The following is a 26,767-nucleotide window of genomic DNA, read 5'->3' on the forward strand; positions in this document are numbered from 1 at the left end:
TCGCTCTGCGGCTAAATCCTTGCTGCAATCGCCAACGTAAACATTGGCATTGTGTTCATCTCTGAGTCAGGCCCAGAGTACCTTGTCCAGGGACGTGCAGTCAGGGTAGGAAAGGGAGGCAGAGCCTCCCCTGTCATACTCCTGAGATTTGATATAAAAACAATTCGAATAATACAAAGAAGGTATTTATAACTTAGAAAAATCTTTTTTTGTTCATTGATATAATTGTTTTAGTTAACTCACCAGCTTTGTGGCGCTCCCTGGGACTGCATGGAGATGAGGCAGCAACAGCTCAGCCTCGCTTCTGTATAGTCAGACACTGCTTGCAGAGCTGGGGGCGAGGCCACACCACGGGCAGTAAGCTTCCCAGAAAGAGAACTAATAGAGGCATGCCTCTTAGTCTGGGGGTGTGCCTTGAGCACTAATGGACAACTTGGATGTGTCATGTGACCAGGAAGTGCACTGCAGTGTTTAGAGAATCAGTGGACACTGAAGCTTAGTGTAGAGAGGGGAAAGTTACAATGAGTAGGGGATGAGACAGGCTCCCAGCACTCAGACCCTTCTCCATGTGTGCCTGCATGCGGGCATGCAGAGATCTTACCTGAGATGCTGAAGCCGCTAGTCTCTTCCTCCTCTGTTCCGCTCCTTACACTCCTCCAATGCTATAGGCCTCTGCCCCACTGCTGCTATTGGCCCAGGGATCTGTCTGGGATGCGGAGCTCTAGCCTGCATGGAAGAAGCAGGAAAACCGCAAGTGACATGAGGGCACCCAAAAAATAATAGAAATTGTGGTGGTGGCTGGTTCTGCCACAGGGTGGCACCGGTGCCACCACCCAAGTTATGGCCCTGCCAATTGTTGCAGATCTGCGCATGTTCAAATCTCCTTCTGCAACTACGGCCACAGTGCCCCAAAGCTGCTGCATGATTGACATACTGCGGTGGAATGGGCGGTGGTGGCCAGCATTCCCAAAAATGGTGGCATTGTCACTCATTTTCGTGGAGTCCTGAGGCCTGTGTTGTTTCTTCCAATGCAGGTTTACTGTCCTCAACTACGGAACTGCGATGCCCATTCTGAGTAGTAGTGATCAGATGTGGCATTAGCATATTATAGCATCGCTGCTGCACCCACGGATGTAGTAGCAATACTAACAGGGTACAGCTCTGAATCAGGCCTGTTGTCAGAATGTCAACATTAGGGTCAGGCTGCTGGCAAGAGGGTTAGGGTTAGGCTGTGGGGGGAGGTTAGGACAGGACAGTCAGCTACTCTCCTGCCTCCCAGCACATGTCTTTTTTTTTCTCTTTTCACCCAGCAGCAGGGGTAATCTGTTGTGCTCTATTCCAGAGGGGCACAGTTGTGATTACACTACTAAGATGCCAGTACCTGGTCTCTTCATAAATCACACTTAACTGCCCAATCACCCTTGCCTTCTCATCCTGCTTAATTTGTAAAGATTTTCCTCCTTCTCATCTCATACAGGGCTGATAACCCATCTGGAAAGGAAAATGACTTATTGTTGCATTTGTATTGTTATAGTAATAAATGTGTTTTGGGGAAATAAATAAATAAAGTTACCCCCTGCTGATTCAGAGTTAGGAATAGAATGAGATATCTCTCTCAACTGATCATCTTGGTGAAACCATGCTGCACTGCAGGTGGGGCAGATTTAAAATGTGCAGAGAGATTTAGATTTGGGAGGGACGTGTCCAAACTGACATCTAAAGTGCAGTGTAATAATAAAGCTGTTCAGTATTTGTGGGCTACATGCAAAAGCAGCCAGTATTTACACTACAAGCTAAAAAATTTATGTATTTACACCCCTTGTATTCCAACAAGGTTTGCCCAGGTTCACAGTTAAGTGCTATCTCTCTCTCTATTCCCAACTCTGAATCAGGCCCTTAGTCCAGTTATTATTGATTCTGTGTGCCACAGACAGAAGATGAAAGCAGTTCAATGCTGGACATCTACAAACCATCAACCCAGTACTAAAGCCCTTGTGACATGATTAGACTGCATTTAAAGTATGGACTATGCAACTGTTTTCTTTGTATGGGCCAAGGCACAGATTCATTTGTCAGAATTCTAATCCAAAGGAGTGAGCTAATCTTTTGCATCATAAAGGTCAACCCAAAATGAATAAAAGAATTCTTGACTTTGGGAAGGATTTATCAAGCAGTAAAAAGAGTGAAGTGGACCAGTGGAGAAGTTACGCATGGCAGCCAATCAGCTTTGAAGTAGCAATTATCAAGTACATGCTATAAAATGATAGTTAGAAGCTGATTGGTTGCTATGGTCAACTTCTCCACATCTCCACTCTTTTCATTGCTTAATACATCTCCACCTTTGTCTGAGAGGTGCAACGAAACCCTGCTCTTTGCAACCAAGTTACAAGATTTGATTTCTTCTCTTTTTCCATGTATTTAATATAAACTAACATATATTTTAAGTGGATAGTATTTAGTAGACACGGTGAGATGTATTATTTCTGCATGTAAAGTTCATTAAATGCATGGCCCTACATTGCCCACCATCGAAGCATAGCAGGACGAATTACCGACGGTATGTGTTATAAATGCATTACCAAAGAGTGAGACCTCTATGGTGAATCACAACTCTTCCTCTTTTGGTATCTGTGACCGGCGCTTGCAGGGAATCTGCACCTGCGCCACTCAAAGCTTCCCAGCGGCACCCACGGACAGAGGTGTTGTGTGCGCCAGGCGGAGCTGGCAAAATCGATACCTGGATAAGTTGGAATGGTCAGTTCCACTTTCAAATCCCAATTGGTGCCCTATGTACTGCAAGTATAGCAGCGTCTCATTCTTTCTGCTTATTTCGCTGCATTAATATATACAGGGAAGCTGTAACTGCTGCACATAACGTGCACAGTTACCGCTAAATTATTTATACATCGACCGGATAGTTTTATCCCTATGTGAAGGCTATAAGGAGTCACAGAAGGTTCTGTTTGCTAACTTTTTTGCCTGCTCGCTGGCATAACTTTGATCCAATCATATCATACTCCCTGAAGTCACCTATATTCCTTGACGCTAAGGAATTATTGTATTGAATGAAAATAGTAGCGATTAAGTTGGGTTTAGGTGTTAGGTGTTAGATTAGGTGCTCGGTGCTAAAGCATAACGCCATCAAATACTAACACTTTCAACAGAGGATTCTCGGCATTAACCACGTAACAGTATACTAAGGGTTCTTGTGGCTCATTGACATTTCAAATGATTATTATTCAATGCCTCCAGAATGCCGGATTGTAGTAAGAAATACAGATTCTTTCAGCTATAAAAGAATTATAGGATTTATGCATACTCTGTGATTTATATGTTAGCATGTGGTTTACTCCTGTGGATTTGAAAGCACATGGACCTTACTGTATTCTTGAAATAGTGTTTGAAGATCAATCACAATATTACTTGCAACACTTACAACTGATCATTGTCAGTTGTTACTTGCATTTAATAATAATGTTAGCACTACAGTATTTTATTAGCTGTGGATGAATTGTGACAAAAAATGGAAATTACCTCTTAATTTAACCTGCCTGCCCCCATCCTCTGTTTAGCAAGTAATGAGGGACGGCATCTTATCTGAAGTGAGGAAATCAGATTATACTGCAACTCTCCGAACAGTCAGCCACAATGAGCCAATTGCTTCTTATAAAGATCCATTGAGCTCCCTTGAAGAGTGTCATAATTCCGCAAGGCTCAACTGATTCTATCCGATCAATTAGGATTAACACAACCTGAGTCTAATACCTCTTTCGCACTGCCGAATGAACCCAGGTTATTGTCAGGTTGACCTTGGTCGCGGCTCAGTGTGAAAGTGTTCATGAAAAATTCAACCTTGTTGAGTGACCCAGGAATCCAACCTGGGTAGCGACCAGGGTTGGACATGGGAATGACCTGGGTCACAGTGCAGTGTGAATAGTTTTAACTGGGTTATCCGACCCTGGTCATGCCTAAACTGAGTGGATCGGCAGCCATGGAGCAGTCACCACAAACTGTTTATGACCTCACAAGTTTAACAGGGCAGACCTGAGTTCGGTGTGAATGGGGCCTACCCGGAAATGACGCGGGTTGAAGGTGCAGTGTAAACAGGGTCTGACCTGGGTCTCACCCGGGACTGACCCTTGTTCAAAATCCCAGGTCTAACCTCTGACCTGGGATTGTGGTATGAATGGGGTATTACATGCAACTAGTTTTCACTGGGATTCCCAGCAAGGTAATTTAGGTTAAGGACCACCGCCATGATTCTCAGTGTAATATGCTTGTGTCAATAGTGTGAGAATGGTCAACATGCTGAGGTCTGGTACAAAAGAGAATGGGCAAGTGCCAAGGGCCAAGGTAGAAGCAAGGGTGTAGTCAAGTATAGCCAAGGTCTAATTGACATAAGAGTACAAGGCAGAGTGTTGCATGGTCAACTGTATGGGGAGGAGAGGATGCTGGCATAGGAATGGAATGCAGATGGTCAGCTGCTGTGTGGCATGTGGGGCAGAGATGCTGTGACCAAGAAAAGCATACAAACCTCTGGCACACTAAAGGCTCCAGCAAGATAGTGAAGGAGGCACAAACAGTGCAGCCAGCTGCCTGACCATGTGGAGAACGGATACGCCAAACCTGTTGAGCACATGTTGGATTCAGATGTTTTGTGACAAAGATTGCAGCCAAACCACAAAGAGATGAGTGGTCTGGGACATGATCTGGCATTAATTTTACTATTCATAAGGTGGATACCCCTATTTTATATAGGTGATGCAGATTATAGTATAGGGTGGTGAGTCATCAAACATTGGACAATCCCTTTAGTTGAATAGAGATTAATTGTATAGTTGAAGCATATTTAAACCAGGAAGCAGTTGGGAAACTGACAGATGGAATCCCGACTGTCAGCTTCACGACTGTCTAATCCCAGCAAGGGGTTAAATGACAGCCGTCAAAATCCAGACACCTGTAATATTACCTACGCTGGCAGCGCGACACCAATTGAAGATAAGCCGGGCGCTGGGTGCGGACAGCCGCACTTAGGTTTAGTGTTCCCAGGGGGGACTCTGGGTTAGGCCCCCCAGGAGTTTAGGGTTAGGCTAGGGGAAGGGAGGGTTAGGGTTAGGCACCCCCGGGGGAGGTTAGTCTTAGGCACCCCCAGGGGGACTTAGGTTTAGGCGGCGGGGAAGGGGTGGTTAGATTTAGGCACTTAGAGGAGGGATTAGTGTCAGGCACTTGGGGAGAGGTTATGGTTAGGCACCCATAAGGGAGGGTTAGGGGGTAGAATAGGGTAGAAAATACTTACCTACGGATGATCGGGATTTTCACTGCTGCCGGGATGCCGCTATCGGGATTTGAACCGCCGGCCTCAATCATACGGAGTCCTTTAAACATTATATGTTTAACTTTCAGATATTTTGCTGACCACCATCATAATTACTATTTGATTTACTACCTTATGATAATACAAGTTTCCATTGTGCTAATGCCAGGATCCATGCGGCACTGTTTTTCCATCCACAGCCACATCTGTCATCATCAGAATCATCTGCTATCATTAGTATCATCCATCATTATTAGTATTGGCATGTGCTCCAGTCCCAGTCTAGTTACAGGAGATCTGTCAGAAACAGACTTCCCTTCCTGTATATGCACAACTCACTATAGCACAGAACTCAATCTCGTAGACTCCCATGACACACCCATGACATGCCCACAAAACAGAACCATTCCATGTGATCATGTTGATGCCCAAGTTTCTGCCCCATAATGCCCATATCCCACATAGACAGATCTGGACAAGATCTGTCTTACTCAGAATGGAATAGACATATGCAAAAATGCATAAATAAGTGCTGTTACCTAAAATGGGATGTAGTCGGCATCCCGGCATGCAGGATGCTGATGGGCTTAATACCGGTGCTGAAATCCCGACAGGTCGGGATCCCGGCACCAGTATCACGACAGTCGGCATCCCAAAGGTAAGTATCGGGTTGCAGGGGGATGGTAGCATTAGCTAGTGGGGTCAGGGTTAGGCACTAGGGGAGGATTAGGGTTAGGCACCGGGGAGGGAGGGTTACTATTAGGGTGCGGGGAGGGGGAGGTTAGGTTTCGGCACTACGGTGGAGGTTAGGTTTAGGCACCGGGAAGGGTGGGTTAGGGTTAGGGTAGGGGTTTGAAAACTACTTACCATTCACTGCTATGGATGTCGGGATTCTGACTGTCGGGATGCCGCTGTCGGTATTCTGACTAGCGGCATCCTGACAGCCGGGACATTATACCCAACTCCCTAAAACTTATCTATTTCAGAAACAGCCCCTTGGATCTTACATTTGTGTATACATGAATCCAAGAAATATACACTGCTGTATACTGGGCAAAATATCCCCTCTTTAATAACGAAGATCAGGGGGTCTATACATTACATACAGTGACAATCTTGTTATGTCTTTATCAGAAGATGGATTTTTTAGCCTTCTACCATTAGAACCATTTATCACACAGGATATAGAGAACTCAGTGGCAATGCTCTCTGACTGCACTGTAGACCTTACTCCTTTCCATTTGCAGTAGGCACTGCGTCCACACACACATTGCTTATTGAAATTCATACAGACAGGGATACAATCTTATTTAATGGTCACAAATTAACTATTTAGTCTGGCTAACTATAGTCTCTCTAGTGCCGGGCTGAACATAATCACATTATAGCAGTGCACTAACGATCTGCTGTAACTTGATCTGCAGATTATGAATAACAGACTGTTCCACTTCCACATCCCATCTACCATTGAATGCAGAGAGAACGTTGCATTAACAGCTGCCCTTCAGTGATCATTGATCCCTATTAAAATGCAAATTCCCTGCACGCAGATTGTTTTTTATTCCAAATAGATGGACAAAAAACAGTGCAGGCTGTGCCCAGCCAAAACCCATTGGGCACTCTGGTGTCCTTCTCTGAGGGGTTAAACTGCAAATGGACAAGAGGAATAGTAGGGGAGAGATCCTGTCCCTGCGCATTCAGACAATAAGGGAGCAAACAGCTCATGACAGCCGTGCTAGATGCCCCCGGGCTCTGTGCACATGCGCAGATTGCCCTGATACCATTCATGCAGCTCTGTACTTTCTCACAGTACGCCCCCCTCCCCCCTCCCAGCCAGCTGCAACCTCCGTCCCTATTTCCTTTCCTGCATATTTGACAAATGCAATCAGAAAGAGAAGAGCGAGATATACAGGGTGAGGGAGGGGGAAACGGAGGTGGGGAGATCTTACAGCACTCCTATAATCATAATTCCCCTCTAGCCAGTACCGCAGCTCCCACTAGATATAGAGAGAGGAAATATTGGAGGGAATTCACCTTAGAACCGTACCGGTTTATCACAGATACTAAAGATGGATAAGAAAGTCAACTGAAAATAATGTCTCACTCCCAAAGCAGCAGAACTCTCTCCTGGTGAAAGGACCGGCACCTCTCTGTGCAAACTCCACCTGATCTAACAAGAGGTAATAATGGGCTGGTTGGGTATATATGTTTGATGAGAGGGATTGTGAGGGGGAGGCAAGGGGCATTGTGTATTGATAACGGGATAGGGAAGATGATGGCAATAATGGGTGGTTTGGCTCCTTACCAAGCGTTTTATGCCTAAGAACAAGGCAAGCTATTAATGATCTCTGCTATATGTTAGCTCAAAGGGACCCAGCAGCTCAGTCTGGAGGTCGACATGAGTGATGTCCTTGGTGCTGATAGTCTCCACTGTCCTTGGTGCTGAAATGTCTCCTTCGCTGTCCACGGTGCTGACATTTATCCACTGCTGTCCATGGCTCACCTAACCACAATGCATGTCCTTTACCTTCCTTCCAAAACAGATGCTACCTAGCTAGGCAACCTGAAGAGGCAACGTGTATTATGAGGAAAACATCATACAGTAGTATATATTGTAGTATCCAGAATTCATAAAATGACCGTTTAGAACTTGAGTAGTATATATTGTAGTATCCGTAATTTATACTATGATCTTTTCGAACTTGAGTATAATAAACTCAACTAAATTGATGTATAAATCCTTTGTAGAGCAGAAAACAATCACTTTTAATTAATTATATCAGTAAAGCAATTCCCGATGCATTGTTGTATTATTTCTGACAAAACATGAACTTTGTACTTAAATTGACTCATTGAATGGGCTTCTCAAAAATATAATTTTATTTTGCTCCTTGTCTATCCTTTTATTGTATAGTTTTGTTTTGACTGTAGCTTATTGTAGTGTTTAAGTAAGCGTAATGCATATATTTATTACATATACCAAACTGTATGCATGCTTTTCTCAATATAATTAGAAACTAAATAAATGATTAGATGTATAAGAATGCCTGTGATAAAAGATACATACAGTTAGTGTACATGTACATTAAATTAACAGCTTGAAGATGTACATGAGATTGCTTGGTTTTTTGAATGAATCATTGATTTATTTTTTCCACCGAGCCTTAAAAAATGGATGAGAAAATAATTGGAATGTAATCTCAGTGCGGTTATGCTGTCATTTTAGTGTTCTTAGTATAGCAAATGAAGTAATAAACCATATTTGACAGTAGACCAAGAAAACACAGAATAACATAATGGTAATAGTGACAATTCTGTAGATTGTTGATCGAGTTATAACTTGTGTGAGCCAATTCAGTAGATGTATGGGGACCAGAAATAAATGTATGTGTAGAGGAACATATTGTCATCCACTGTACTCTTTATCAGAGTATCTCAAAACACATTGACTCATTTATTTTGTTTCATTAATCAAAGAGATGGGAAATTGTGTTTGTAAGTTTGATTTATAAACATACTGTATAGGTTTCATAGTAATACAGACAGCCTAAAACATGAGGCTGAGGGGACAGGAGGCATTCTGCAAGCCAAATGTAACATAACAAATTTGCAATGGGTAGGATACACAAAAATATACTGTGGGTATATAAGAACAAATAGATGCTGAGGTTTTACAACTGTTTGCAGAGACACAGGCAAATGACAATCACTAGCTCCACACAGGAGCTAGTGATTGTCATTTGCTTGTACATTAAGTGCTATGGTTATTGGCTGGGCTCAGCTGCATATATGACAGTAAGTGATACAGCCATATCGTTTAACACAGCTTAACGTGTTTGCTGTGGGAGGTCATGCAAGAAAATATGTAGGAGTTGAATTGGTTTTCCTATATCTACATGCATTTTCCAGGCCTCTATGTAATCACTGAATTCTATGGGCCATGCAGGAAAAATTGATAAAAAAAATGATAAAACAGCTAAAATCATGTAATTTGTACCTGTTTGCATGCAATCCAAAAACCGAGTTCAGTTTTTATATCCGAGTTCTGAACTTTCAGCAGGCCCGGACTGGGACTCAGTTACACTCAGAACCCCAAAGTGATTCTGAACTAGGACTCGATTAGACTCAGAACCCCTAAGTTCGGGTGTGTTCATATTTCAGGAAAATTGAACCACTCATCTTTAATGATAACAGCCTTGAAAGCTATAATCAACATTCGGCAAAGCCAGCACACTGTTCTACAGGTAAAACTCTAGCCTGGTATGCATGAGTTCCTACTTTTATAGCTGTCCCCAGGGCAGTTTCTAGGGACTGAGGCTCCCAGTGCGAGCAGTCAAAATGCGCCCCCCCCTCGAAGCAGTAATATTGTGGAGTGGGCGTGGCGTCATCATGAGGGGGTGTGGTATCACAGTAAGGTAGCGTGATCTAGAAAGACCACAGAATGTCAGCCACTTTGACTACTGAGTACAGGGGTGTCTAACCTGTCAGAGGCAAAGCGCTGAAAAATATATGTAGCTAAAGAAAAGACAAACAGCATGCGCGTGCCGGAGGCGCGCGCTCAAAAAATGGGGTGTGGCCTAGCTGTCACAAGCCCACGCCGCATTTCTGTGTACATGCCTTTGGTGTGATATTTGCAGAAGTATGACCTTGCATCACACCCGGTTTTAGTCGCGTTGGGAGCGAGCCCAGCACATTGAAAATACAAGCCAGATCCACATAAAATACACTGCAACAAACCACTTCCACATAAAATATATTGGAAAAGCCAGAGGCACATAAACTACGTTTTAAAACCACATCCACCTCAAATACATTATTAAATCCAGAACCACATAAAACACATTGAAAAAACAAGATTCACATAATACACACTTCATTCCAGCCCCCTCCCTTACCATTCCATCCCAACAGGTCTTAGGCTTCCCCCCCACTGGCTCTCAGGCAAAAGTGCCCATTATGCAGTGCCCCCTGTAGTTGTCCTCATATACAGTGTCCCGTGTATTTATGCCCCTTATGCAGTTCCCAAAGTGGTAGTGTAACTTATGCAGAGCCCCCTGTAGTCATGTCCCCTGTAGTCATGCCCCCATCAGTAATGCCAACAATAGTAATGGTCCCTGTTGTAGTGCCCCAGCAGTAGTGTCCCCAGTTGTATTGCCCCCAATAGTAATGCCCCCTGTAGTAGTGTCCCCTGTATACATTCCCCAGTATTAATGCCCCTGTATTAGTGTCCCCAATAGTAATGCTTCCTTTGTAGTAGTGCCCCAAGTAGTAAAGCCCCAAGTAGTAGTGCCCCCAGTAGAAGTGCCCCTGGCCCCTGAGTAATGCACCCTGTAGTGGTGCCTCCTAAGCAATGACCCCAGTAGAAGTGCCCCCTTGTAATGTCCCCAGTAGTAGTGCCTGGGTGCCCCCAGTAGTGGTGTTTCCCCCAGCAGAAGTGCCCCCAAAGTAATGTCCCCAGTAGTAGTGCCCGGGTGCCCCCAGTGGTAGTGCCTCCCCCCGAGTATTGTCCAGGCTGCCTGCACAAAAAAAAAAAACAGTAATACTTACCTTCACCCACGCTCCGGCGTCCGCTCCGCTCGGCTGCTCCTCTCTCTGCACTATGGGAAAGATGTCATGACGTCCTCCCGTAGTGCACATTGGGGTAGCTGGGAGCCGGAAGCCAGAGCCTCCGTCTCAGTTTCCGTCTGCTCTGCACTGCCGGGCGCCCACTGGTAACTGAATCTCAGCGGGCGCCCGGCAATTAACAAGCTGTATCTGCAGCAGGGGTAGGAGGCGGCGCGCCCCGTGCGATTGCACGGGTCGCCTGCCCCTAGAAACGGCCCTGGCTGTCCCCTTTATGTGAAATCCACTGCAACCATGACTTGTGATATGTTAGTTCCAGACAACCACAAACATACTGTACAGTATATAATGAACACTGGTGTGCAGTGCAAACATATATGGTGAATACTGATGTGCTGTGTAAACATATGCAGTGAAAGCTGGTGTGCAGAGTGGCAATATACATTTAAAGTTGATGGGCAGTGTAAATATGTACAGTGAAATGCTGGTGTTTTAATGTAAATGTATGCAGTGAATGCTGGTGTTTAGTGCAAACATATAAAGTGAATGCTGGTGTTCAGTGTAAACATGTACAGTGAATGCTTGTGTACAGTGTAAAGCTAATTTCTATACAGAGTTTAGGGGTCTAAAGTGATACAACTCGTGGTGCATTATAAATGGTGCTCCAGCCAATCAGCTTCCAACTGAAATTTTTCAAACAGATAACAGTTAGGAGCTGATTGGCTGGAGCACCATTATCATACACAATGAGTTTTATCACTCGTTGCGTATGATAAAACTCATTGATAAATAGGCCCCTTAATTTGTTAAGATCAGTGGAAGCAGCTATATTTGTTTCTCATTGGAGGTTTAGAGTAAATATCAACCTTAAACTCCAAACGATTAATAAATTCAGTGGTGAAACTATCAAGGGAAATTGTAATATGTCTGCTTGCATTTACATTTGTTGATTGCACCCTTGTTTTGTTCCACATGAATATGGCTATCAATTGTACGTTTGTCATATACAGTAAATAACGTTTAAATATAATTTCTGAATAAACACAGTCAAGCTGCATTGCTAGCTCCTAGTTAATTTCCAAGTCTACTGCATTTCTTGTCTAAAATAAATATTTGTGAGTTATCTACTAACAAAGTATAAAAAAAGGTATTTACTTATGCTAAACATTTAATGTTAATTTAAATATTGCAAACTAGGTAATAAAAGTAAAGATCTTATTGGTTGCTGAGGGTTAGAAAACATTTGCACTTGTTATAGTAGGTATAGTTGTAACTTTTGTTTCTAAAAACCAGTGAATGGGGAATGAGCATATGCAGACATATTGTACTTCTAATATACTGTGACTGCACAAATCAGATTACTGTTAGGAAAATGGTGTACTAATATGTTGTTCTTTTTAATACATTGAAATTTATACAAAATACTACAGTAGCTGTTGCCAACGGCTTTGCCCACAATGAATTGTTTCTGCCAATATTATTTTTATTTGAGGTGTTCTAGCTGTTTTTCTTTTGCATAGGGGTCCTGTCGTGGGAGTGACTCTCGTGACCAGCAGCGCTATACAGACTGGTGGACCAAAGCGGCTCTCCCCCCACCACTGAGCGGCCGCGCGCATGTGCCACACTTAACTCTTGCACTTATGATGGCAATACATTTTGTTTTTGTTATTGCTCAGCTTTAACTTGACGGATCGAGATGAAACAAAGTGCAGGTTATTGCTATGAGATTCCGCTACAAAATAATATCATTTTCTTTTTGCGCCAACTTAGAACAAACAGACACAAGTTTTTTTTATTGTATTAGTATACTGTATGTACCTGATTCAGACCCGCTCGCGAGCGCTGAGCGCTCGCAAGTGGGTCGATGGTGCCCTAGTGCACATGCACACGATGGAGGGAGCTCCGTTGTGCGCATGCGCGAGACCCGAATAGCGACGGCCAAGCCATCGCTATGGGTCTCGCACCAAAGGGGGCGTGCTGTCGATGGTGAGTGACAGCACGCCCCCTTTGGTGAGCATGCCGGGGGCGTTGCTGCCCAGACGGAGGCGTTCCCATGGGAACGCCTACCGTCTGGGGCCGGCCCCACTGGCATCACTAGTAATGTCAGTGGGAGTGCTTTTGGCTCTGATAGAGCCAAAAGCACTCCTGGGCTTGCGGCAGCGAGACCCTACCGCAGGGTCTCGTCGCAAGCCCGATGGTCGCGATGGTCAAGACCATCGCGACCATCTTTTTGGCCTCTCGCATAAGCTGTGGGTGGTCACCCACAGCTATGCGAGCGGCCAGGAGGCCGCTCCAATTTTAGGTAGGAGGGCCCTGATTCTGAGCGAGCTCTCTTGTCAGAGCGTCCGGCTCTGAATCAGGCCCTATATTCAAGCTGATACTCTAATGTTTCCTTGATGACCTTAAATAACTATATTCTTTTAACCTTAAGGATCACTGTCTTCCTGGGGCCATGGACCTATCTAGAGCCAGAATATACAGTATAATTATATAAATGTAAAAGTCACACAACTGGAAAACTGGTATCCTTGCTGTATGCTACAGGCACAAGACCATGGGTGTGGGTGTATAATACGCAGAATACTTTACACTGACAGCAGAAAGACAATAAAACATGGATATAGGGGCTATAGTCTGAGTGATCCTTTAGAGCACAGGTTCTCGAACTTGGGGGTCATTCAGACCCGCTCGCGAGCGCAGGACGCTCGCAAGCGGGTCGATGTTCGCCCACTGCGCATGCGCACAACGGAGGGAGCTCCGTCGTGCGCATTCGTGAGACCCGGTGAGCGATGGGCTCTCCATCGCTCCGGGTCTCGCACCAAAGGGGGCGTGCTGTCGATGTTGAGATGGAGGCGATGTTGCCAGACGGAGGCGTTCCCATGGGAATGCCTACCGTCTGAAGCCGGCCCCACTGACATCACTACTGATAGAGCCAAAATCACTCCAGGGCTTGCGGCAGCGAGACCCTACCGCAGGGTCTCCGTTGCGAGCCCGATGGTCGCGATGGTCAAGACCATCGCGACCATCATCATGGACGCTCGCATATGCTGTGGGTGGTCACCCACAGCTATGCGAGCGGCCAGGAGGCTGCTCCATTTTCATGGAGGAGGGCACTGATTCAGAGTGAGCGCTCTGGTCAGAGCGTTCGGCTCTGAATCAGGCCCTCGGTCCCCAGGACCCCAAATAGTGCATGTTTTCCAGATCTCCTCGCAAAATCACAAGTGAAATAATTAGCTCCACCTGTGGATCTTTTAAAATGTGAAATAATTAGCTCCACCTGTGGATCTTTTAAAATGTGTCAGTGAGTAATGAGTACACTTGTTCACCTGCTGGGTGACCTGGAAACGTGACCTGGCTGGGGTTCTTTAGAGCAGTGATTCCCAACCTCGGTCCTCAAGGCACACTAACAGTCCTAGTTTTAGTGATATCCATGCTAAAGCACAGATGGTTGAATCAAAAGAAGTGAGATACTAATTAGTTCATCTGTGCTCAAGTATGGCTTTCCTTAAAACCTGGACTGTTAGTGTGCCTTGAGCAGGGCCGGCTCTAGGGGTGTTCGACTAGTGCAGTCACACAGGGGCGCCACCCATAGAGGGCGCACCACTCCCCAGCATTTTGATTATCTCGATTTCAGCGGGATAGAATTGTCCCGCTGTTCCACCCGCAGGCCTAAGTGGCCCATGGGTGATCAAATTGGGAGGTTGGGGACCGCCACCGCCGCAGCTGTGCGGCGGTGCCGGACCCCCGGAGTGTGAATGGTGGGAGAGGGCTGGGGGAAGCCCAGCCAGTGACTGAGTGCTGGGCTTTACCCCCAGTCTGATGTTATTTGGAGGCATGCCATGCGGGCATGCCTCCAAATAATGTCACATAGGGGGCGTGGCCTATGGAAATTAGGCCATGCCCACAAATTTTGTCACCCACAATGTAAGGGCACATTATTAAGGGCCAACATAGGCTGCTCCAACCCCTGGAACCAGCCCTGACCTTGAGGACCATGGTTGGGAACCTCAGCTTTAGAATCTGCTCATGTCCTGATATGAACCAGTCAGGAGACTCCAGTATGTGTGATACAGTAGTTTGTATGGTGTGTAGTATGTCATCTATGTAATAATAACCATTATTTATGTATCTATGTCAGGGTCCCCCATCTTGCCCTCCCCAGGGATGAGAGTGAGCCCCTCCCCGCTGATAGTGACCTACCTTCTCCCTGTCCCAGCAGCAGCGCTCCTATCAGTGCAGCTTATACCCCTCACCCACCTGTACCGCTCATTGTTCGCCATAGATGGTCTGGGCATAGATGTTGTGGGCATGCACAGTGGCAGCCGGCATGTGTATTTATATGTGTGATGTGTGTATATGTGTGGTGTGTGTTTATATGTGTGTTGTGTGTGTATGTATATGTGTGGTATGTGTATGTGTGGTGTGTGTTTATACTTGTGTTGCGTGTGTATGTATATGTGTGGTGTGTGTATGTGTGGTGTGTTTATGTGTGGTGTGTGTATGTATATGTGTGTTTGTGTGCCGCCATTTAACATGATAGTGAGATGATTCATAGGGCAAAATTTACTAAGCGGCGGGTTCTAAACTCCAGGGGTTTGGTGGCGGGTTCTAAACCCCGGGGTTTGGTGGCGGGGACTAAACCCCGGAGGTTTGGTGGCGGTTTGGCGACGTTTTCTAAATATCAGTCCTGTTGTATTGTATTCTAAAAAAATTTTGATGGCGATTTGCAGTGGTTTTGGCCTTTTGGCCTAAATCTGCGGTAGCAAAACCGCCACCAAATCGCCAGGTTTTAGAACCCACCGCTTAGTAAATTTTGTCCATACCCTGTTACTCAGAGGATCTCAAGGAACATTTCAGTGAAAACCTGATTAAAAATTGATTCAGTAGATATATACATACAACCATAAAGCAAAAGTCCTGCACCCGGCTCTGTTCGGGTGGAAGTCGGTGATCACAGAGGATGGGCGTGCCCTTTTCCCCGCAGTGCTGTTACGACCTAGTGAAGACTTTCTCCTATGCATTGTGAAATCTCCACCAAAACGAACCGGAAGCTGCATTTGTGTGGTATGTGTGTGTATGTATATGTATGGTGTGTGGTATGTATATGTATGGTGTGTGTGCTACACTGTAGATGGGGCAGATGTAAAATGTGCACTGAGATTTAGATTTAAGTGGGTCATATCCAAATTAAAATCTAAATTGCAGTGTAAAAATAAAGCAGCCCAGCAAAAGCAGCCTGCATGCAAAAATAATAAGTATATTTGCACCCCTTACATTGCAACATGGTTTGCCCAGGTGCAAAAAAAAAATAAAGATGTTTCCTTTGCTTTGCTCCCATCTCAGAATAAGCCTTTGTGTCCGTTGTTTAGAGTCTATTTAACCAGTCTATGTAACCAGTCAACCACTTGGTAGGTTACTATTATTGACACATTATGTGTGTGTGCTTCTATGCTGCTGAGCTGTGATTCTGGCTGTTCTCTGATCATAAAACACTGTTTGAGAGCTTGTGCATGCTACCATATTGGTGAGTATATTACTAGGTTTTTTTACACTATGCTCAGATATATTGTTTGGTAGGTTGCAATTGTGGTATTTGATCCTATACTGGTGTTCATTCACTGCTTTACCGAGCATTTACATTCTACTGTATCCCATAGATTTACTTATGTACTATATTATTTCTACTGTATTTCTTGCATCTATTTATGTATTTTATTTTGACAGCACTTCATAACCCTTTGTTTCTCTTTGATTACATAACAGCTGACAACACTACTTACACTACACTGAGCGTTACAATGTATTTACAGTAGCAGCAGTGACTTTGATTGCGTTTGGTTACATTTGTTGCCTACACTCAGTTGTAGCAGTTACAGTGACAAGTTACTTAATTGTTCTCACAGGGCTGTTCAATTAATTTGATAGGGCTAAACATATTTTTTATTGGAAGCCCAATCTTCGTGTCCATATAATGCTTTTATGTGCTGCATTCTGATTACCCCTGATGAAAGTCCCTTAGCTGTACTGAAACACCTCTCTCCATCCCCTCCCCACACAGAACTGAGGTATATGGGGTCTTCACTTCCAAATTGTGGGTAGGAAGTGTTGCTGTCTAGATCCAAATCCATTGATATGCTGGAATTTCTATACCTTGTGAATAGTTTTAGCATAACCCAGGGGTAAGAAGCCTTCCAAGCTTTGCACGGATCATTTTAACTTCAGGGCTTAGGGATTAAATGGTTTTATTATATTTTATGGGAGGACCTGAAGTCTTATAGCTCATAGACACAGGACATTTTGCTTTTACATATATTGACTGAAGCATGCAGCTATGGTTTTGATAAAAAACAAAGTACATGAATAAAACAGGTGTTATGGATACCTGGCTGCTTTCCAGCAGGTCTTGCAGGTAATGTATGCCAATAATAATACATTCATTTTACTCAGCTATGATTACCACATCTGCCATTTAATACCAGACACATACAGTACAGTTGGTTTCAGCAGTAAGTCATATACAGGCCTATTTATCACAAGCCGCAATTAATTTGTGTTTGTGATATGAAAACAATGACTGAGCTCGCATTGCGAGTTTTCTTATATTTCTTATATTCACCATTCGTATTATTAATCACATGCTGGGACAGAGCTCACAAGAAAAAGCAGCGAATTCCCTCCCCGCACTTCTCAGGGTATTTTTCGTAAAAAATACACTGAAACTGTGCCTGTGCATGCACCACCAGCTTCCCACCCTCCCCCTGCAGCTAACACTTACCTCCATTCAGGTGATCCGTGATCCAGGGAACTCCTTGATGACCCGGTCAGTTGATAGATGGACTCTTGCTCTGTGACCCTGCTCAGCTGATCTGTGCATTAAACTTAGATGCTGGCCAGGGCTTCACAGCATATAGGTACACAGTACAGAGCAGATGACCGGGGTCATAGAATGAACACAGTAATCAGCTGACTGGGTCACAGAGGAGCTCACCAATCATCAGCGCTGGTGCAGGTAAGTGTAATTGTTTTTTATTTGTCTCAGCCAATGAATGGCTCCCTCTATTGAACTCAGTGATGGGAACCGCAGTATGAACTTTAGTGTCCCCTCGGCTCTCCATTGAGTTCAATGGAGGGAGCCATTCATTGGCTGAGAGAGGCGGGGGTTGACCTCTCTCAGCCAATGAACGCTCAGACATGGACCTTCAAAGGAGGAAGCCACGTCTGAGCGCTTCAGTTGGGAAGTAATAACCATCCTGGTTAGGATGGTTATTACTTAGTGCGAGGGTCGCGTTTTTCGTTTTTTATTTTGGATGCCTACTGGACAAGGGGACCACTAAGTACCAGCATGCGGGGGAGGCTTGCTGGGACCTGCAGTTCTACTGTAAAGACAATGTTTAACATATTCTATTTTTACACTACATTTACACAATCAACCCACCACCCACCGCCCAGGGATGGAAATTCTCTTATTAACCTGTATGGAAATGTACCATACAGGGATCAGCATAAGCTTTGTGAAGCTGACAGGTTCAGAGTATTATACTACATTTAAGTTTGCAGTGGAGATGCAGTTAAAGCAGGAAAGGCTATGGAAGGTTACTAGCAATCCTGGTGATAATCCAAACTCAGAGCTATGGGGACAATAGGTCTAGCTGTGGAACAAGTATATTTCATGATCCACAAGAAGACAACCACACGTGATATGTGCATGACTTTACAAATTGCTTATGAAGATAAAGGAGAGTATATCTGGTGCTGTGAAGAGTACTTTATAGATCAACACTTCCACTATGCAAAACTAATCCCTTTAGTAGACCAGCCAAGAAGCTAAAAGGCTTCAATAAAAACTTTTACCTGCATGGAATTTTAATAGCCGGCTACCATGCTAAATCAATCAGTCATAGCTCAGACAGATATAATATGGTGGATGCCACTAAAAAGTAATTTCATGGTCATTTTGTGGCCCAAAAAAGTCAAATTTCAAAGTCATCCAAATATAGTTATGTAATATATAAAAGGAAGGGTATAGAATAGACAAACAGTTTGGTACTATTTTTAGGTCAGAATATTGATCTCAGAAGTAGGTAATGTAGGAAAAATATAAGTGGGTCAAATTGTAGGACAAGGGGACATAATAAAAAAATTAAAAAAGAGGCGTAGACTTACAGTATGTTCTTATGCTATGTACACATTATTACAATGTATAACCTTTATACATTTTGCTGTATATAACTAATAACATTTATTGTCTTTTCTTGTGCAGGCTGTGAACTGATGACACAAATATCATGAGTGAAGATTTCTCTAGAATGACCACAAAGAGGCAGAAGAATGGGTGTTTCTTTTGTCAAAGCAGTTCAGGTGACCTTCGTCAATGGAAAAACCAGAAACAAAGAAGGAAATTGGGTGACCACAGTTATTTAGAAGTGATGGACAAACTTGATGGTCTCTCATTGGATGTTTTCAAGATGGTTTTCAATCTCTCAGGTGTGTGATCATACCATAAAACAGAGGTACCCTTTCATAAAGGTATCTTTCTATCCGGAATACTCTTTACCGCAAGTGGTGAAAAAGGTGCACCTTGAAAAAGACTACACGTTGAAACACGTATCTCTACCAGATACTTACCTATGTAATATTATTTAGGATTATATGTGATTAAGATAGAAGTTGAGCGCAGTTGGAAGCTATCATATATGTTTAGAGACTTGATGGCGGCTGATGGCCTGTATCATCTGGACGAGTGCATGATGAAGTTGTGCTCTGATTTGGATATCGGGCTTTCAAGAGGTAATACTTATGACATGCCGGGTGTGTGGCGCAGATACCAGGACATGTGTGCTGAAAGAAACATCCCTGTTCCTAAGAGTTACCAGTCCTGAATCACAACCTTCTATGAGCAGGTTAAGAAAATGATTGGTTCAAAGGCAGGATATGTCAAACCTCTTTTCTAATAGACCACCAATAATGTACCATGGTGAAAAGTTAATGGTGTATTTCTGTCCCATGTGCTTTGTAATAGCCATGAACCAATTGATCACTGTTGCCATAGTATCATTATCCTCTGCTGGTGCCTGAAGAATGGGCAACATTCCTGCAGTAGTTACTGGAGGGTCAACAATGCTTGGAGCTTCCAACCAGGAACAGATGGATAATTCTTTGTTATCACAAGTCCTGAACATTAACCAAGTCAAATCCTTCAATAGTACCTTCTGTCTTTCTTTATCTTTCATTCCAAACCAATCCACTCCTATCTTGATAACATCAGTGTATGAAGGTGAAGTTCTGCATAGTCAAGAGTCTGAAATGCCTGTAAAGAATCAATTTTGTGCTCTCTGGATGCATGTGCTCTCATCTCTCTGCCGCCGTGCTGGTCCTCTCTGCCACACCGGCATCTGTGTGCAGTGATACATATTTTTTCCATCTAGAGTTGCTTCCAGCACATAAATGATGTCATATGAGTAGTGGTTCATTCGCTCTTTGATGATACTGTCAGGCATATAGACTGACATTTTTCACAAATTTTTGAAGAATGTTTTGAGCTATCGACATATCCATTCTTCAAACTACATCACTACCATGGGTATGTTTCGCTGCATTGAAGAGATTCAAAAGTGCCTCAGAATGTGTAGCTTGGTGGAGTGCCAATATGTTTTGGTGTCAATTTCCATCTCTTAGACACTTCATACATGATGTCTTGAGCAATGCTGCACACATTCTGCTTGATACTGCTGTCTTATTCATCATACACTTCACTGAACAGTAATCACAGAAATAGATACAATCGGTTTGGGATAACTTTGTCCATCACTTCTGAATATTTGTGGTCGCCCAATTTTCTTCTTTGTTGTGCAACGTGTTTGGTTCTGGTTTTACCATCAGTGGAGGCTTGATGAAGGTCACCTGAACTGCGTTGACAAAAGAAACAACCATTCTTTTCATATTCAGTACGCTTCCTCTTGGTGGTCATTCAAGAGGAATCTTCACTCATGATTATTGTGTCATCAGTTCACCGCCTGCACAAGAAAAGACAATAAATGTTATTTGTTATATACTGTAAAATGTATAAATGTTAAATATTGTAATAATGTGTACATAACATTATAAGAACAAAGGTCTACGCCTCTTTATTTTTTTATTATTGTCTCCTTGCCCTACAAGTTTGACCCAGTTAAATTTTTCCTACATTACCTACTTCTGAGATCAATATTGTGACCTAAAAATTGTACCAAACTGTTTGTCTCTTCCAAACATTTATTTTAATATATTACATGACTATATTTGGATGACTTTGAGATTTGGGGGTATATTTATCAAAGTTCGATTTTGCAATCGATTTGATGTTCGATTTAGCTCACCTCAAATCGAATCAAATCGAATTTAGAAATCCCTCATCAAATCCCACATTTACTAAAATTCGATTTTAGAAGCCTTTTCTAAATCAAATTCGATTTGGTTCGATTTTGAACAGTGATTTCATGTTCGATTTTGCAAGACCATGTACAAATCAAACACCAAATCCCTCTCAAAATTGAACTTCAAATCTCCAAATGAAAATACCTGCTTCATGCTTTCAATTTTAGCATGATCAGGTCTGATTGACACAGATGAATGCACAGATCAGTGAGATTCGTGTATGCATCTGTCTGTAAAAATCTTCTAAAGTATTACAATTAAAAAATAAAAATTTACATGGGGTCCCCCCAAATAGCACAACCAGCCCCGGACTTAGACGTAGGGGTCCCTTGTACTTACCACAAGCAGCACTGGACTAAACATCCTGGTTTTCCAAATACAGGGGACAAATTGAGTAGGGATCCCCTGTATTTACCATAACCAGCACCAGACGCTTTCTAGCGGGGGTGTAATGCCACAGCCAGGGGAACCCTTTCACCCGGCCAAAGCATTACAACTGACCGCTAGTCAGCCCTGGCCAGGGAAACCTAGGAAGGTGGGGACCACTTCAATAAAGGGGTCCCACTCTCCAGGGCACCCCAGGCCTGGGCTGATAGCCCAGCGCTATCCCCGGCACCCCTGGCCATTGGGTGCCAGGTTGATAGTGTAAAGTGTGTATAAAAATAGAAGTGATATAATTGTCTTAAACAATAGAACTACAGGTCCCAGCAAGCCTCCCCAACATGCTAGTACTTGGAGAACCACAAGTACCAGCATAAGGGGCATTAAAGGCTCGCTGGTACCTCTAGTTCATCTGTAAAGAAATGTTAAAAAAAAGACAAAACACACACACTGTGACAGTATAATTTTATTGCACAGTTACACATACTCACCTACAATACCTGGATCGGTCCTCTTTAACATGTAGGCATCCACCGTCATCTTAAAACAAAAACTGTATTAGTTATGCCGGGGCTGAGAATTCATTGGCTGAGAAAGGTGAGCCTTCACCTCTCTCAGCCATGGAACGGCTCCCAGCATTGACTTCAATGCTGAGAGCTGCAAGCTAACTTTAAGTAACCTTGCGGTTCTTCAGGTTAGTATGTATGAGTGTGTATATGTGCAATATATTTATACTGTCACAGTGTGTGTCTTGTCTTTTATTTTAAATTTTTTTTACAGGTGAACTAGAGGTACCAGCCGGCCTTTAATGCCCTGCATGCTGGTACTTGTGGTTCCCCAAGTACCAGCATGCAGGGGAGGCCTGCTGGGACCTGTAGTTCTACTTTAAAGACAATGTTATCACTTCTATTTTTAAGCACACTTTACACTATCAGCCCAGCAGCCATTACGGATCGCGATTGTGATTACGCACACGGGTTGTAGTTATGAGACCGGCGACTGCAATGCCACTGGCCTAAATCCTGATGGGGGAAGCCCGACAAGGGACATAAGATAGGCATCGAAATACCGATGCCTATCTTAATCCCGACATCGGAATCCAGAAGGACGTCAGCCCGAACTAGCTAAGTGCGGGGCGCCCTTACTGTTAGCCATGAGGGGGAAGGGTTAGGTTTAGGCAGCGTAGCGGAGTTAGCGGTAATTTTTGGGGTGGATGTTAGGGTTAGGTACCCCTAGGGGGGAGGGTTAAGGTTAGGCACCACTGTGGGGGTTAGGGTTAGGCACTAAGGGGGGAGGAATAGGTTTAGGCACTAACGGGGAGGGTTAGCATTAGGGTGCGGGTTGGGGAGGTTTAAGGTTAGGCTACAAGAAGGAGGGTTGGGGGGGAGGGTAAGTATACTTACCCAACCCCTGTCGAGATACCAACCACCTGGATGCCGCTGTCGGTATTTGAAGCATCCCGACAGCCAAAATGACATACCAATTCCATGCACACACACGGCCGATTGTGTATACTTATGCATCGCAGTGCGTATGCGCAAAGGAATCACTGTGATCGCAGAGACCACGCAGACCCATCGCACAGTGATTGACAGGAAGTGAGCATTTGGAGGTATAGGGGGGGTGGTCGGCGAAACGCAGGCATATCAGTGCATTTGAACGCCGATATAGGGGCGTGCATAAATTAGCCACTGCGATGGCATACGCAGCTTGAGCTCTCACTTTCTAATAAGTGGGCATCTTTATGTTGGGCTGCGACGGCATTACGATCGCAAACAAGCATATTTTCACAGCGGGTCTGTGTGCATAAATGCGATCTGTAATGAATCAGGCCCACAGCTCACTATTGTCATGGATAAACAAACTTTAAAAATAACAAAATCATTTTCACTATTGTAGACAACAATGGTCCGAGGAATAATAATATAAAATACAAATAATTTAAAAACACAGTATCACAAGTTAAAATTAGGCCAAAAATAAAGCATAAAAGAAAAATTTCATTCTCACTTAAAACTGCAATGCATTTCACAGCATCAGAATGCTTCCTTAGGCAGTGTTGAATGAAATCTTTTCAGTGACTGTCACCATAGACTTTGGACCTGTGCAACAATTGTTGCCGGTTTTGTCACCATAGATTAATAAGGCTACATTGAAGAAATGCTTGATAAGTTTGGGGTGACAGATGTGAAGGCTGTCAGTACTCCCATCGATAGAGGTATGAAAACTTCAAAATCTATGTGTCCAACTAGAGGTTCAGAAGTTGAAGAAATAAAAAAGTTATTGACCAAAATGCCACAGAGACTATAAAGTGTGTAAGTGTTGGTACACAGCCAATATGCAAAAATACCAGGGAAACTGCACTGGGCAGCCATCGATCATATCTTTAGGTAATTAAGAGAATCAACCCATAAAATTAAAGTTCAAGAAAATAGCAACATTAGAATTACAAGCATTCTGTCATGCTGAATAGGGAGTGGAAGAGAACAATGGGCCTGATTCAGAGCCACTCGTAAGCGGCAGCTCGTTCGCTCCGAGCGATGTTTGCCCAACTGCGCATGCGTACGGATCGTTATATGCATGCGCGAACCAGTCAGTGCGGTTGAAATTCAAGTGTTCGCAAAATAGCGAATGCCTGCTATTTTGAGTGACAGAATGAGGCGTATGTGGGTGGTAACAGGGGAAGGTGCTTGAAAACGGGGAGTGGAAATCCGTTCGCAGGGCGTGCTTAAAGGTCAAAACGGGCGTTTTAAGGGAGTGCATAATTAATCCAGCAGCGTCATTGACCACGTCACATGGTTTATTTTAACTCAGAACTGCTCGCAAAATAGTAGTTGAAAAAACCAACCACAAGAATAGCGAGCAGTTCAGATGCTGTTCGATGTACTCGATTAATCAAATAAATAGCGGACATGACGTATGGTGCGAGCGGCTAGGGGGCGTATTTTTCAAATTTACGTTCGCATGTTTTGCTCGCTCGTTCAGACTTAGAGGCATGAACAGACCGCAAAGTGCGAACGGTTCATTTGAATAGCCACCCCTTTTTAGAAAACGAACGACCGCAAATAGCGAGCGGCTCTGAATGAGGGCCAATATTCAGTCATATACTTGATACGTGCAATGGCAGGCACAGCCATCATTTGGGTAAGTACAGTAGGAAGCAGCCAACAGTTGCCTTGTCTACTACAGAGGCAGAGTACATGACTATTACCGAAACAGCAATAGAAGTATTATGGATGAAATGCAGTAGTTCAGAGAAAACCCAACAACATTGCATGTGATAGCAAAGATGCAATAGATTTATCCTCTAGTACCAAGCACTACAATTTATCTAAACATATTTTATTAGGGAACATTTAGAGAAAGCCTGTGAGGCAGCAATGTTAACCACTACAACAACCACGTGTTGCCTCTATTTTGTGAGAGTGTCAAGGCCAGGGTATGTGTCCTTTGACGCAGATTTCCTGGCCCTGGCAGAGGCGTACTGGCGGCAAGTCTGAGGGATCTAAGACTTAAGCTGGGTACACATTAGTCGATATGTAGACACATCGTCGATATTGGCCAGTGTGTTTGAACTACTTATGACCAACCATGCCTGTTTAGTTGCCAGTCGCATTGTCAGATTGGCCCTACATGTAGCTCAATCTGACAATCTGACTGACGACCCCATGCAGAGGGATGCGGCTGGTGCCAACATATTGGGTGGTCGGGCACCGGATCATGTACTGTGTATTGGCCGCCTGATATGTCAGTCCATCGGCGGTGTGGTCATCCATCGTTGAGTACACACATTGTTAATTGTGTACCCAAAAATATACTGGTAGCTTAATTGGCTCCTGACAATAAAAATAACCCTAGTATGCATGTGTACGTGTGGTAGGGAATATAGATGGTAACCTCCACCGGGGCAGGGACTGTTGTGAATAAGCAAATATTCTCTGTAAAGCACTACGGAATATGTGTTGCTTTGAAAGAATGTGTTCAAGAACTGATTTTATTATGGATATAATGCAGTAGTTAAGAGAAAACCCAATAACATTTCATGTGATAACAAAGATGCAATAGATTTAACCTCTAGTACCAAGCACTACAATTTATCTAAACATAGGGCTTGATTCAAAGGCGCACACTATTTGCGTGCGCTCGCTCTGAATCAGGGCGTCCCTATTTTTTTTAATTCCGGCCTCCAGGCCGCTCGCACAGCTGTGGGTGACCACCCACAGCTTATCCGAGCAGCCTGGCGATGGTCGCGATTATTGTGACCATCTGCATTGCGAGGAGACCCTAAGGTAGGGTCTCAGCACTCGCAATGCCAAGTGGACTTCCAGCTCTAATAGAGCCAGAAGTCCAGTACTGACATCACGAGTGATGTCAGGAGGGCTGCCCGCAAACGGCAGGCGTTCCTTCGGGAACACCTCCGTTTGTTCAGCCACCCCCCCTAGCCACCTACAAAACGGGGCGAGCTGTCGATCAACATCGACAGCCGCCCTGTTTTGCTGCGAGCTACGGAGCACGTGAAGGTCTCACTCGCTCCGAGGCTCGCGCACGCGTGTTGTGCATGCCGTGCATGTGCACTCGACCACCATCGACCCTCTCCGAGCGCTAAGCACTCACGAGCGGGTCTGAATCAGGCACATATTTCATTAGGGAGCATTTAGAGAATGCCTGTGAGGCATCAATGTTAACCACTACACCAACCATGTGTTGCCTCTACTTTGTGGGAGTGTCTAGGCCAGGGTCTTGGTCAGAAATTTCACTTCCATTTAAACAGTCCTATGCCCCCAAAACGAAGTCTTGTTTCTGCACTTCACCTGCTCATGTTTGTGCGCCGTACATTTTAGAAGGAACATCGCCAATCTGTCCAACTGCTTCCATCCGTACCTAAAGGGGCTGCCATCTTAGCATCCTCATCCATACCTAAACCCAAAAGCAAATTCTCAGACATAGGTAGATGATATTATAGCAGAGAACCTGCACTACTTTGCACTTCACAGTTCATAAATTAGTTTTAATGTGAGCATGTATCCTACATAGGGTGATTAGGCAAGTGTATAAGAATGCTGTGTGTACAGTGACCAAACAAGGCTAATTAGGATA

The 26,767-nt window shown here is 44.0% G+C and overlaps 1 protein-coding gene across 1 annotated transcript in view; it reads left to right on the forward strand.

Annotated features, from left to right (window-relative positions):
- Nucleotides 1–7,271: 7,271 nt before the first annotated feature.
- The window catches only part of SLC35G2 (solute carrier family 35 member G2), a 39,603-nt gene continuing 20,107 nt past the window's right edge, over nucleotides 7,272–26,767 (forward strand). The window contains exon 1 of the mRNA XM_088473863.1: nucleotides 7,272–7,494. The gene's annotated coding sequence lies outside the window, so the exon portion shown is untranslated. The remainder of the gene's footprint in view (nucleotides 7,495–26,767) is intronic.

This window comes from Taudactylus pleione, unplaced genomic scaffold, assembly GCF_031769625.1.
Source record: "Taudactylus pleione unplaced genomic scaffold, aTauple2 ptg000142l, whole genome shotgun sequence".
Lineage (NCBI taxonomy): Eukaryota > Metazoa > Chordata > Amphibia > Anura > Myobatrachidae > Taudactylus > Taudactylus pleione.